Source organism: Dama dama, chromosome 3, assembly GCF_033118175.1.
Source record: "Dama dama isolate Ldn47 chromosome 3, ASM3311817v1, whole genome shotgun sequence".
In the NCBI taxonomy this organism is placed as follows: Eukaryota; Metazoa; Chordata; class Mammalia; order Artiodactyla; family Cervidae; genus Dama; species Dama dama.
Window position 1 is genome coordinate 49,469,878 of NC_083683.1, and position 14,235 is coordinate 49,484,112.

At 41.6% G+C, this 14,235-nt stretch overlaps 1 protein-coding gene across 1 annotated transcript in view; it reads left to right on the forward strand.

The window, feature by feature from the left end:
* The first annotated feature begins 3,034 nt into the window (after window positions 1-3,034).
* The window catches only part of SLC38A4 (solute carrier family 38 member 4), a 76,845-nt gene continuing 65,644 nt past the window's right edge, over window positions 3,035-14,235 (forward strand). The window contains exon 1 of the mRNA XM_061122889.1: window positions 3,035-3,137. The gene's annotated coding sequence lies outside the window, so the exon portion shown is untranslated. The remainder of the gene's footprint in view (window positions 3,138-14,235) is intronic.

The window sequence follows — 14,235 nt, forward strand, 5'->3', positions numbered from 1 at the left end:
GACTGGCGTGTAATGGTACCTCATTGTGGTTTTGATTTGCATTTCTCTGATAATGAGTGATGTTGAGCATCTTTTCATGTGTTTGTTAGCCATCTGTATGTCTTCTTTGGAGGAATGTCTGTTTAGTTCTTTGCCCATTTTTTGATTGTGTCATTTACTTTTCTGGAATTGAGCTGCAGGAGTTGCTTGTATATTTTTGAGATTAATTCTTTGTCCGTTGCTTTGTTTGCTATTATTTTCTCCCATTCTGAGGTCTGTCTTTTCACCATGCTTATAGTTTCCTTTGTTGTGCAAAAGCTTTTAAGTTTAATTAGGTCCCATTAGTTTATTTTTGCTTTTATTTCCATTAATCTGGGAGGTGGGTCATAGAGGATCTTGCTGTGATTTATGTCGGAGAGTGTTTTGCCTATAATGTTCATCGCAGCACTGTTTATAATAGCCAGGACATGGAAGCAACCTAGGTGCCCATCAGCAGATGAATGGATAAGAAAGCTATGGTACATACACACAATGGAATATTACTCAGCCATTAAAAAGAATGCATTTGAATCAGTTCTAATGAGAAGGATGAAACTGGAGCCCATTATACAGAGTGAAGTAAGCCAGAAAGATAAACACCAATACAGTATACTAAAGCATATATACGGAATTTAGAAAGATGGTAATGATAACCCTATATGCAAGACAGAAAAAGAGACACAGAAGTACAGAACAGACTTTTGGACTCTGTGGGAGAAGGTGAGGGTAGGATGATCTGAGAGAATAGCATTGAAACATGTATATTATCAATTGTCAAACAAATCGCCAGTCCAGGTTTGATGCATGAGACAGGGTGCTCAGGGCTGGTGCACTGGGATGACCCAGAGGGATGGGATGGGGAGGGAGGTGGGAAGGGGTTCAGGATGGGGACACATGTAAATCCATGGCTGATTCATGTCAATGTATGGCAAAAACCACTACAATATTGTAAAGTAATTAGCCTCCAACTAATAAAAATAAATGAAAAAAAGAAAAAGAAAAAAGAAAACAAGCCCTTGAGGACTGTTAAGTAGATTCAGCATAGTTACCAAAGGCTCAAGAGTTTGATTATACTACGGAAAGACAATGGCATACCAGTTGTCTCGTACCACCTAGACATTGCTCAGAGCTCTTCTAAAACTCTAAGAACGTAAAATAGCTACAAAAGACGACAAATTTGAATTTTGCTCATCACATTGTGGCTTTGTAGACAATGCAACTCATTTTATTTTATTACATGTATGATTAAAGTAAGTAGCACATATGTAAATGAACAATCTATAGTTCTCTAGAAAATTAGGCAATGAACCACTACTTTTCTGTACTAGCTAAGATATGGACACCAAGAACTGACTAAATAAGCAATTCATTAAAAAGTTGAGTAGCTGCATAGTGAACTAGTATCAATCTTAGGACTGCATTGATTCCATCTTTATTTATATTTTCTCTGAAAGGGATTTTTGTTTTAGAACCTTGGATTTTGCTTTTACTAATTTAGGTAGAAAGAAATACAAACCTATGATTAATGAGCTCTCATTAATCCTCTCCCAATTTTACCAATTTTGACGATTTAGTACTTTTATAAAAGATGCTTATATTTATTAAATAAGAATCAATGGAAAAGGGTAATAATGTGAAGATAATATAGTTTCAACAAGCTTAAAGAGACATCAAAATTATTCTGATGTATTCTTATCTCATAAGGTGAAATTTTTTATGACAAACTAAAGATGTTTGTTGCATTTGGCTAGGCAGGGGATAATCAGCTTTCATAAAAAATATACCCTCTATATTCTGTTTAAATAATTAATGTATTTGTTTTTAGGTTTCAAAATGGTAACTCCAGTGAAGGTAGTTATCACATTATCCTTATACTTGATTTACATTGTTGGATGGTTTTAATACAATTTGATGTGTGTGTATGTGTGTTAATGGAGAGTTTTTTAATCCTCCTGATTATTATATACCTGCATTGTCTGGATGGATTTTTGTTTTTGTTGTTGTCCTTTTTTTTTTTTTTAAAGTGCTGAGATGCTGCTGATGCATTAGTTAATGGGAACTGTAAAATAAGACAGTTCTAGATATTCACGGTCTGAACAGTGAACCTTACCATTCTAAATAAAGTTAAACTGGGTATGCGAGAATTTAGAAAGTAATTTGTGTTGCCTCATAGTTTGTTAAACTGTGGGGCTCAGTCTCTGCAGGAGAACATTTTTCCCTCAAAGAATGACAAATGAGTATTAAATAAATAGGAGGTTGTGAACATATTTGCTACATGCATAGGCTTTCTGGAAACAGGAATTTTGGTTAACCTCAGAAAAGCTTCAGTGTAAACAGCTTTCCTTAAAATGGTAAGTGGTGCCTTTAACAAGCAGAACTGAAATTATACTGTTATTTATTAAATCCTAATTCCGTCTTCATATATACTGAGGATTATGCTTAGAGTGGGGGCAGTGGGGAATGGGTGGGAAGTGACCGCAAAAGACCCCTAGCCATGGTTAAGGGCTGGCAAGCTATCTTCTACACTGCTCTTGCATTAAGTGATTTTTACTGTGAACGACAGGTTTTTTATTTGCAACCCTTCTTCAAATTTTTTTTCCTTTATGTCAGATACAGGTTTGACATCATCAAACCTACAGGAAGTTTAGAACCACCTACTGAAAGAAAGACTCTTTTACAGATTTCAAAATGAGCAGGGACACGTATTTCCACATATAGGACGGATCCAATAAATGCAACCTTGACTAATGAAGAAACTTAATGGTTTTAAAAAAAAAACCAACCCACAGAAAAGCTCAACTCACACCACGATATGCTTTGTGTGGACCCAGGAAAGCTGGAGCAGGGGCTGGCAGGTCCCAGGCTTCACTCTTGGGGGACAGCTGGACAGCTCAGCCGCACCTGGGAGGATGCTTTCCTTGACATCTCAGGTTGCCGCCTGACGATTGGTGGCTGGGGCTGGAAGGGAGGGTCCACGGGAAACGCGACACTGGGGATGCTGCCCCCTATCACATGATGGAAATTTCCACTCTTTAGAAAGGCGAAAAGAAAAGAAAGAAGGGTCTCTCAATCCACCCTTTTCCCCTGGATCCCAATCGGGAGAGGGAAGAAAAAGGCGGGTGAGTGAAGCTGTTTATATTTTCCGTTGACTTAAAGACTTGTCAATGTGCAAACCTGTGGCTGGATCCCAACTGGGATATGTGTGTGTGTGTGTGTGCGTGCGCGCTCGTGTGCGCATGGGGACACGCACACGTCTGCAGCGTGGTCTCTCAACCTTCTGGGGCTTAGGTCAGGCGCTGTAGCTTGTTGATGGTCCTAAATCCTTATCATTTTCCAAAGAATCCCACTGCGTGCGGGTTACTGCAGGCTAATGACCGGATTGACTAGAAATTAAGTAAACCAGGGCAAACCGAGGTAAAGGGCACAGGCTGGGAAAGCTCCTGTGAGTCTCTATGCCAGGAGAAGTGACTGTGCCAAGGCGGCCTATTCTTGGGGGGCGGGCAAGTGGGTGGCTTGCGCTGGAACGCCCCGCCCGCGAGCCCGGGATTCCCTGGGTGCTCAAATTTCGAGATTCTTTTTTTTTTGATACCGCCATCCACAGCCGTGGCGCCGCCGCCTGCCTGGCCAGGGGGTCTGAGACCCTCTGGAGGAACTGGCTCCGCGTCAGCTCAGGATCGTGCTGGAGAGGTGTTACCCGAGTCGCGGGACCCGTGCCCGTGTCCTCAGGGTTGGGGACACGCGATGCAGTACCTAAAATAGACCCATCTTTCCTGACAGCTGGGCCCCCCGGGAGGCTAGCGCGGTTCCCTGGGTCGGGAGCTCGGGCTTTGCCCGGGGAACTCCGGGGAGGCTCCTTTAGGGGAGGAAGAAGGCGAGCTCAGCGCTGAATCTGGGGACCTTGGCTGGGGCGGTGAGCGCGTTCCTTGCCGTCGGACTGAGAAGCCCGGGGTGCGCAGAAAACAGGGAAAGAGCGGCGCAGAAAAGCGAGCAGGAAAGAAGCGGCGCCCAGGGAACGGAGAGGGGCCGTCGGGGAAGACGGTTGAAGTCCAGGGATGAGGGAGAAGGAGAGAGCGATAAGGGTCCAGACCCCGAGAGGGGTAGGAGTAGGCAGGAAAATGGAGAAAAGGGAAAGAAAGAATGGAAGGAAGAGAGGATGGAAACGGGAGCGGGGACGCCGGGAGCACCTCGGAGTCCGGGAGAGGAGAGGGGTGAGCGCGGGTACCAGCTCGGGGACCAGCTCCAGAGCCGCGCGAGGTGCAGGGAGGGGCTCTTCTCACCGGTGGGCGTGCGCCCTAGTGGGCGCTGGCTGGAAGTGGAGAAACCGCGCGTCCCCGAGCTTCACCTCAGTGATCCGGCAGGGAAAGGTTGAGAGTATCCCTTCCACGTGCATCGGAACCAGCCCGGGAAGTGGGCACCAGGCTGCTGACTTGGTTAGAGGAACTGGGTAAACTAAACGAGGGATGATCCAGATATCCCCATCTGCAGTCCTCCGCAGAGCCTTTAAATACCTGGTCCTGATTTCACCGGAGGACGCGTTTGGCTCTTGATGTTTATCTCTTAGTGCAAAAGGTGTATTTCTACCTGTCTCAGAGGGACCTTAGACCCTTATAAGAGAGGAAAAGCGAAGGGTAACCTCTGCCCTGGAGGTGTAAGCAGACCTGGTCTTGCACTTACCTCCTACGCCTCCTGGTCAGGTGCCCCATCCCCCAAGGCTGCTGGACCTGCTTTCTTTGTTATTGGTTGGGTAGTGGTGCACTTTGGAACCCTTAAGAAAAGGAGGGAGTGGCCAGCCTCTCACCATGAATGGTCAGTTTCCCAAATTACTGTTTTCCTGTATTCATCTTTATTCTCTCCCTAGGCAGTGCAGACATAATCATTAGGACAGCACTATGACTAAATTGTCTTATGTCTTAAAGAGAGCATCCTATCCCAGATAACAATTCCCAGGGCCTGGGTTTGTTTCAGCTTTGGTTAAAACTTTTTATTGACCTTAACTTTTGCTGGAAGGAGGTGTAAATTCGCCCGTGGGTTGGTTTCTTTTCTTTCTTTCTTTCTTTTTTTTGTCCCCACTGCAAATAAGTCTCTAAGGAGTGGGTGAGATTGGTGGACTCTCTCATATTGGAACACAAGAAATGTTTGTGTGTGTGTGTGTGCGCGTGATATAGTCTCAAATTCTAGCAAATGAATCTACAGAAAATCTGTGTTTTGGGTAGAAGATTGTAAGCACAGAGACATTGAAAAGAGTATCTGATCTCCCCAAGTTACAGAATACCATGGGGTGGCAAAGGGTCGGACATGACTTAGCCACTAAACAACAACAAATATGTGTTCAGAGACAGAAAGCTTCTAATGGGCTGATTTTACCACAAAACCTCAAAAAACAGGAAGACTGGGGTAAAGGGATAAATGACTTTCAAGGCTGTGGGCATAGGAGGTCAGTTCTTCCGCCAGAGTATGCAGTGCTAGGTGCCCCAAAGAAGCTAGTCTCTGCTAGATTCATCATAATAATGGCTCACGCATACATATCAATTATTATATTCCCTATATGTTACTAAGTACTTCTTTTAACATTTGACCCTCATTTGACCCTAGCCTATTGAGCTAGATTATATTATTCTAACTATATTATAGATCAAGAAATGGAGATACAGTGTGGGGTACATAGAACATCTTGGGAAGTTCTATTTGGACATTAATTATTCTTAAGTGTACAGAATGATCTTCTTTCACTTTATATTTAATCATAGTCAGAAATGGACAGGTTCTGGAGATCCAAGACTGACTTCTTAGTCTATTAGAGACTAATTCTATCCTAAGAAAGCCAAAAGCATGACCATGCAGCTTAAGAATTAATCGTTGTCAGACCAAGGACTGGATTTTTTTACAAGTGACATTTGAGAAATGAATAACTATGGTTCAGTTCAGTTCAGTTCGGTTCAGTTGCTCATTCATGTCCGACTCTTTGTGACTCCATGGACTATAGCACGCCAGGCCTCCTTGTCCATCACCAATTCCCAGAGCTAGCTCAAACTCATGTCCATCGTGTCAGTGATACCATCCAACCATCTCATCCTCTGTTGTCCCCTTCTCCTCCTGCCTTCAGTCTTTCCCAGCATCAGCGTCTTTTCCAATGAGTCAGTTCTTCACATCAGGTGGCCAAAGTATTGGAGTTTCAGCTTCAGCATCAGTCCTTCCAATGAATATTCAGAACTGATTTCCTTTAGGATAGACTGGTTGGATCTCCTTGCAGTCCAAGGGACTCTCAAGATTCTTCTCTAAAACCACAATTCAAAAGCACTAATTCTTTGGTGCTCAGCTTTCTTTATAGTCCAACTCTCACATCCATACATGACTACTGGAAAAACCGTAGCTTTGACTAGACAGACCTTTGCTGGCAAAGTAATGTCTCTGCTTTTTAATATGCTGTCTAGGTTGGTCATAACTTTTCTTCCAAGGAGCATCTTTTAACTGCATGGCTGTAGTCACCATCTGTAGTGATTTTGGAGCCCAAGAAAATAAAGTCACTGTTTTCATTATTTCCCCATCTATTTGCCATGAAGTGATGGGACTGGATGCCATCATCTTAGTTTTTTTAATATTGAGCTTTAAGCCAACTTTTTCACTCTCCCCTTTCACTTTTAAAAGGCTTACCTCTCAGTTTATCAAGCTCTCAGGGCAAGCATAATAAATACAGCAGCTTGTGAACTTCTGAACTAAAGGTTTTTTTCTTTTATATTATCATTTTTGTTAATTTCTGCAGAGGTTTTTAGGCATATTTCCCCCTCCCCATCCTTTGTACTGACAATAATATTTCTAACTATTTTTTTTGTTTTGTTTTTTTCTTCTCATCTTTAATTTTTGTTTTATTTTGGAGTATATATATCTCCATTCTCTTTCAGATTCTTTTCATGTTTTTAAAAATCCTAAATCTTTCTTTTATTTTTTTAGTTTTTGCATATCCAAAGCAATAATTTCTATAGAAAACAAAAGTTGAATGTTTAATGACATATATTTTAATATGTATAAGTAATATTACTATTCTAAAAATATATAATATATATAAAAGTAATATTACTATTCTAGAAAATTCCATGTATCACATGAAACCATCTCGCATACTACTACTACCCTGATGATGTCTTCTTGTAGGAAGATGAGGGATAGAAGAAGGGAAGAGCCAAAAGAAAGGAAAGGAAGACTCTTCAAAGTCAGACTAAGAGTCAAGCCCTTTTCATGGGTGAATCACATTTAATCTTCACACAGTACTCCACCGTATAGGTATTTGTAATCTCCATTTTACAGAGGAGGAGATTCCAGCTCAGAGAAATTAAGCACAGAGCCAGCGATCACAGAGATAGTAAGCGACAGGGCTGGCATCAGAACTGTGGTCCCTCTTATGCCAAAGTTCCTGCTTCCTATAAAGACAGCAGTAAGATGAAGACTATGAGGAGAGCAAAAACTTAAATCAAGAAGATTAGAGAGGTGTTATACAACAGAGTGGGCTGTGAGAAATGGGAGAATGGAAAAAACTAATCACTTTCACATGCCTGCTAATCTGCTCATCTTTTTTCCACTGTTTATAATGACCTAATTTCATTCATTCATTCCACAGTCATTAAATATCATTATTCCACCAGGAAGTATATTAGGGAGTTTCTTTTCTCCTTGTCTCCCTAACACCTACCAGAGTCCCAGGCAAATACTTAGGTGCTCAAGAAATGTTTGTTGAGTAAAAGGATGAGTCTAGTGGAGGAACGGAGAAGGCGATGGCAGCCCACTCCAGTACTCTTGCCTGGAAAATCCCATGGATGGAGGAGCCTGGTAGGCTGCAGTCCATGGGGTCGCAAAGAGTTGGATACGACTGAGTGACTTCACTTTCACTTTTCACTTTCATGCGTTGGAGAAGGAAATGGCAACCCACTCCAGTGTTCTTGCCTGGAGGATCCCAGGAACAGGGGAGCCTGGTGGGAGCCGTCTATGGGGTCGCACAGAGTCGGACACGACTGAAGCGACTTAGCAGCAGCAGCAGCCGTGGAGGAAAGAATAAATAAACAAACAGTTGTGTTAACAGCATGTGAAGGGCCAGGGGGAAAAAAAATCAGATTTGAGCACTCTGCCACCAAACCTGGCTTAGGAAAGGGGTCAGAGAACATTTCTAGACCAGATGATACCTCAGCTGGGTTTTGAAGCAGAAATAAAAGTCAGCCAGGCAAAGAAGTGAAGGAAGTAGGGGAGGATTCTCAGCAGAAAGACTGGCCTAAGCAGAGAAAGAAGGTAGAGACCATTCGGGAATTTAAGAAAGAGTTCAGTGGAGATTGTTGGGAGGAGGTGAGGGTGGCGGTGGGAATGAGTGGAGAGGTGAGGGGTGAGGGAGTATATGGTCTGGGTCCTCGAATGATTTCTCTGCAAATGTCCCATAGCTCTGCCTCTCTCTTGAATGTAGGAAGTGAACTGTGCTAACAGGGAGCAAAATGACTGAATGTGAGTTAGTAGTACATTTTATTATTTTATCATTTTATTATAGCCCTATAATAGAGGACTATAACTCTTTATAATGTTAGTGTTTTAAAACCTAAGCTCAGATAGGAAGATCAGACTCTGTATGGGAAAACCAAATTATTTTCCTTGTTCTCAAGGGGATATTTTATTTTGGTATAGGTACACTCTACATAATCATGAGAAAGACTTCCAAGCTAATGCTTTATTATGCTTTTCTTAAAAGGTAGCTTGGAGGGCTGTGGATTTCTCTTCTTATTTTAGTTTTTATTGATTTTATTTTTCATTTTAGCATGCTAAAGAAGAATCAGAAAGTAAAAATTTATTTTAAAAAAATGAAATGAGAAGACAGTAATAAATTTCACTCTCCTATCTCCCAAATAGATGTTTAAGCCAATTAAAACTCTAGCTTTTGATAGTAGACTTTGAAAACTTAACTCCCAGCATCTCTTTTTTCTTTAGGGATCTTTTATACTAGATTTTCATTGCAGGTTCGGAGGTCTGCATACCACTTCACAATTTCCAGACTTGTAAAACACACACTGTCATGAGGAAGGGAATTCAAAGAGTGACTGAACCCTATAAAGTAATCCCAAACCTAATTTCTGTTAACAGATTAAAACCTCCACATTTTAGCATTAGATCCTCGGGTAAGTTTGTTAATCTTTCTGAGTTTCAATCTGTTCATCTATAAAATCTGGATCATAATAGAATCGGTTATATCATTAATCATTGTATCATTAATCATATAGAATCAATCTCATCATCTATTAAATGAGTTAACATACGTAAAATTCTTAGATTAATGCCTAATACATCAGAAGCATTTAATATGTGATAGCTCTTATCATTACTGTTACACCTTCTGTCACACAAAGCACTATTTGAAGCATTAATAATGTCTATACTGAGTGTTATTTGATAACGTGTTCTCCTCGAAGTGCTGTAACTACAATGAAGGGAACAGAAGGGAGGAAATGAAAAGAGGGCTAAATAATACTCATGTGGGACAGTCCAGCCCAGAATAATGTCATTCCCTGGATAGTAAGATTGAAATGTTCCCTTATTTCCTGTTGGCTATTTGCCCCTAGCGCTCCTGATGAATCTAGTGTGTATTCATCATTAAAATGAACATCAGGTCCGGTTCCCTTGTTTTCTCTCATTTTTGTCTCTTCTGGTCGCTGCTGTCATCCCGGTACCTCACATAGTGTCCGGAGTAAACAGACACTCGTGCATGTTTATTGAATGAAGGAAGGAAGGAGGAAAACATGTTCCCCCTTTTTTAAAAAACGATATTTATTCTTCAAATAAACACTTTCTCATTGCACTATTAAAGGCCTTTACAAAATACATCTGCACTGTGAATAGTCAATATAAATATTTTAAAATTAAGTTATTTTTTCATTGTGCTTCTTTTCACATAATGAAACACACAGGTTTGAGAGTCAGGGCATGTGGATATGAGTCCTGGAGCCACCACAGAGTTGGGCTTCCTGGATTTGGGTCTTGGCTCCACCCTCCTGACTTCTCAGGTTCAAATTCTGGCTCCCTCACTTTCTGCCTGAGCCACATCGAGCAAGTCATTTCACCTGACTGCTTCACTCTCTTTATCTGTAAAGTGAGTCAAACAGTTCCTATTTCAGAAGGACTTTATGAGAATTAAATGAGTTAATTTATTCAGCAGCATGTTTGGCACTTTGTAAGCATTCGAGGTGTTTGTGAACAGTTAAAAGAAACCCTTTATTTCCAGGTAGGTACAATAAAAGTACCTGCATTACAGAATTAGCTCGACGATACTGCACGATACGTATTAATAACAATAAACACCCCCAAATGTTACTGTTGCTACTGCCATTATATTTCTGTTTTGTGGGGAGGAGTTGGAGCCCTTCCAGCAGCCGTCCCATTCTTGGTCCATCGAAAGTCTAATTGATTCTACCTTACCTTTCCTCCCCACTCCGTGTGTTTGTGCTGTTATTTTTCCTTGCGTCATTCACGCCTTTTACACCACATACTCCCCAGGACAAGGACTTTACTCTTTGTTTTGGCATAATTTTATAACACTGGGTACACTCACAGTACTACTATAAAAATGTTAAATGAGAAAAAGAAAAAAAGATGTAATTCACCAGGAGGCAACTTTGGCCAACAGCTGATCAGGCTGCTGCTGTGTTCGCCGTGTTGGTACTTGGTGAGGGCTGCCCGGCAGCGTCTCCAGGGGCAACTGGTGGTTCGCGGTAACGTGCACATCCCGCCGGCTCGTGGGGAGCATGAGCTGGGCCGCTGTGCCCGGGGAGGACCGCAGGAGGCCACCGCCTGGGGTTGCCACATCGCTCACAGGTTTGCCTGCTTTGTCATTAATACAACCTCACTAGAAAGATCAGGCTAATGAGTCAGGCGAACTTGGAGGGAGACACAGCAAAGAACTGAAAAAGGTGGGAAGAGAGGGGCATTCTTTAAGGAGAGAGGCTCTGGAGATCCTTTCTGTTGGAAGGAACGTTTCCTGCATGCTACATGGGGCTGCATGCTATGGTCTTATTTTCTGGAATTTTTCCAAAGGGGAGAGAGGAATATGGTATCTGGATGCAGAAGGATCTTATAGACGAAACGACCAAACTGACCTTGATTGTTGATGGGATCCAACTAAAGGGGTTCGTGCTTCCACCCTCACTTTATGCATCCCTGGAAAACAGTCAGATGGTTCAGAGCACTGCAGAAATGGAGGATGCTGTGATAGCCCCGAGAACGCAGTTCAGCACGATTTTATTCCTTCTTGCCTTTGAAGCAACTCTTTAGTGACAGCACACCTTTAAAAAAGAGCTGATACTTTTTTGGCATCGGTAGCTATGCTGTATTTATACTTGCTGTGCAGAGGAGTCCGCACTGTTGGTTGATTTGTATAAACTTATTATTTTAAAGCAATTATAGTTTCACAGGAAGTTGTAGAGGTAATGCAGAGAGACCCCATGTACCTTTCAAAACTGGTTTCCTCCAGTGGTTCCCTGGGACATAGTTTTCTTACAATATCAAGGCCAGGAAAGTGACATTGGTGCAATATGTGTATATAGTTTCTGTGTCATTTTTTCACATGCACAGATTTGTGCATCCATCATCACAACCAAGAGACAGAACTTCCATGCCACAGAGATGAAGAACCTTTGTCGTCACACACCCTCCTTTCTCTCTACCCTTGGCAAACAGCTATTTTCCATCTCTTTATTTATTTTTATTATTTTGAGGATGTTGCGTAAATGAAATAATAGTGTATGGGATCTTTTGTGGGATCAGTTTTTTTCCATTTGGGATAATGCTCTTGAGAGTCATTCATGTTGTTGTATCCATGCATACATGTATGCTAAGTCACTTCAGTCATGTCCAACTCTTTGAAACCCTATAGACTGTATCCCAACAGGCTCCTCTGTTCATGGGATTCTCCAGGCAAGAATACTGGAGTGGGTTGCCATGCTCTTCTTCAGGGGATCTTCCTGACCCAGAGATCAAAACTGCCTCTTTTGTCTCCTGCATTGGCTGGTGGGTTCTTTACCACTACCGCCACCTGGGAAATGGGTTGTTGTATTCATAGTTGGGTCCTTGCTATTGGCAAGTAGTATTCCAGTTGTTTGACTGTATTTACTGGTATATTTTTATATTTTTTCCTCTCACTTGCTATACTTATTTAGAACTTAAGTTGGATTAAAGAGGTGCTGAAGGAACTTGATGACGTGAAGTGTGAAGGTAAAATTTGAATGTTTTTCTCTTAAAAATGACATTTGTATGGTAGGGCAAAAGGTGTATGAACTACATCTCCACTTAAGACAGAGGTCATTGGAGGGATGGAAAGGAGAAAAGGAATAGGGAAGAGAAAGTATGTCTTCAGACAATAAGTTATAAAATCTAGAATCTGTTCAAATTTCCACACCCATTTAATAATCTATTCTGTGATTTTATGTTTAGTTTGGACAACTGCAATTTCTTGAAACTAACACAAACAAAGCCTCTGCAATAGGAAATCCCCTGCCAGTTTATGCTCAGTCACATAGCTGATAACTCAGGGACAGACACATAAGAAAAATGTCACCAAATGGCACTTTAGTTTGACAGGGTCACTGAGAGTCAAAATAGCATCTCTGGCCCCAGAGCAACTATCAAGGGTCCAGAGACAGTCAGTGTTGCCTTACTCTGGCTTTTCATCCCACCGGCTAATGGGAGAAGCATCCCCTAGAGGTCACTTAAGTGTTAAAAGAGGATGTTATCTCTCACCTGAATGCCCACAAACCTGGACACTCGTGGCTGTAATGACTAAGGGGGTGCATCACTTCTGCAGGACTGGAAGAGGTAGGCTTGGCCCCTCCATCAGTCAGCACCTAATTAGGGAACTTCCCACCCCAATACTATCATGCCTCCAAGCAGAGGAAAGAATGAAATGTCTACTACTATCTGAAAGTGTAAATACTCCTTTAAGGTTTTAGAATTTCACATTTTGGGCTTTCTGAGTCACAACAATTCACAAAATAACAGGAACTATCAGTCAGGAACCCTGACTAGAGCCAAGTTTAACTGAAGGCATTGTCCACTAAATCTCCATTTTAATGCTTTCTGTTACCAGAAAAATATTTCTTATCCCACATCCTCTGCCTGAGGATGGAAGGTAGATACAGGAGGCTGGTTCCAAAGCCTAAGACATAGAAAGGACCAGGAATGTGATAGCTAAAATAACTTATAACTTCTTGGATAAGCAAATCTGCTTTTCTGAATCCTTCAAAAACAGACTTGTTTGTACTGTCTTTATGATTAATTTTATTTTGTGTAAATGGTAGATATCCCATATTGATTTACAGGCAGTTCTTCTGGGTCACGTCTCCTGTGTTTGGACCACATGGTCACACAGCATGTGGGAGGGCAGGTAACTCAACCCTGCAATCTTGAAGCAGCCAACACTTGGCTGTCAGTGAGAAGACCGAACAAAAGGCCCACTGAATTTAGTTTACCTTTCTTATATTAATGCTGTTTACTTATGTGACTAATGATGGCAGTCATTGGTGTAGGGGGCCAGACACAAAATATAAGCACATACATAAACTGTGGTTCCCAGCACTGTGGTTATTTTTTTTTTTAAGGGGTGATGGGGAGGTTGTTTGTTTTTGAAATGTTGTTCTTTAAAGAAAAGAAGTAGAGATTTTCTGAAAGAAAAATAAAATATAAATACTGCATGTATTATATTAATGTACATAGAAATCAAGTTCTAGCTGTACAGTTACTTTCAAACAATGTTGCAACACTATAGTAGTATCCACACTTTGAAGAATGAAAGAAAATCCAGTGCTTTACATTATATTTTATACCAGGATTACAGAATGTTCAAACTCCTTAACTGGTGGTCAAGGCCAACCTCAGACAGACTCTGCGCGAACATTCCATTTGAGATAAAGTAGACTGTAATAATTTTGCTATTTCTGGGCCCATACTTCTGAAACCATTACTCCTGCCTTGAACCCCTCTCATCTCGGAAGCCACACCAGTTTTCCTCCATGACCCCTGCTACATTTGCCCCAACTCTCTTGCTGAGCCCTCCAGTTTAGTTCCATTACTTGATGACAGGGACCCTATTAGAAACAGTGTCCAACATGGAGTAGGTACTCCATAGACATTGAACTGGATTCTGCAGTCAGACGTGGGAGTATGTGTGTCCTGCTTAGCCAGTCCTTCACAAGCTTTGGTCTT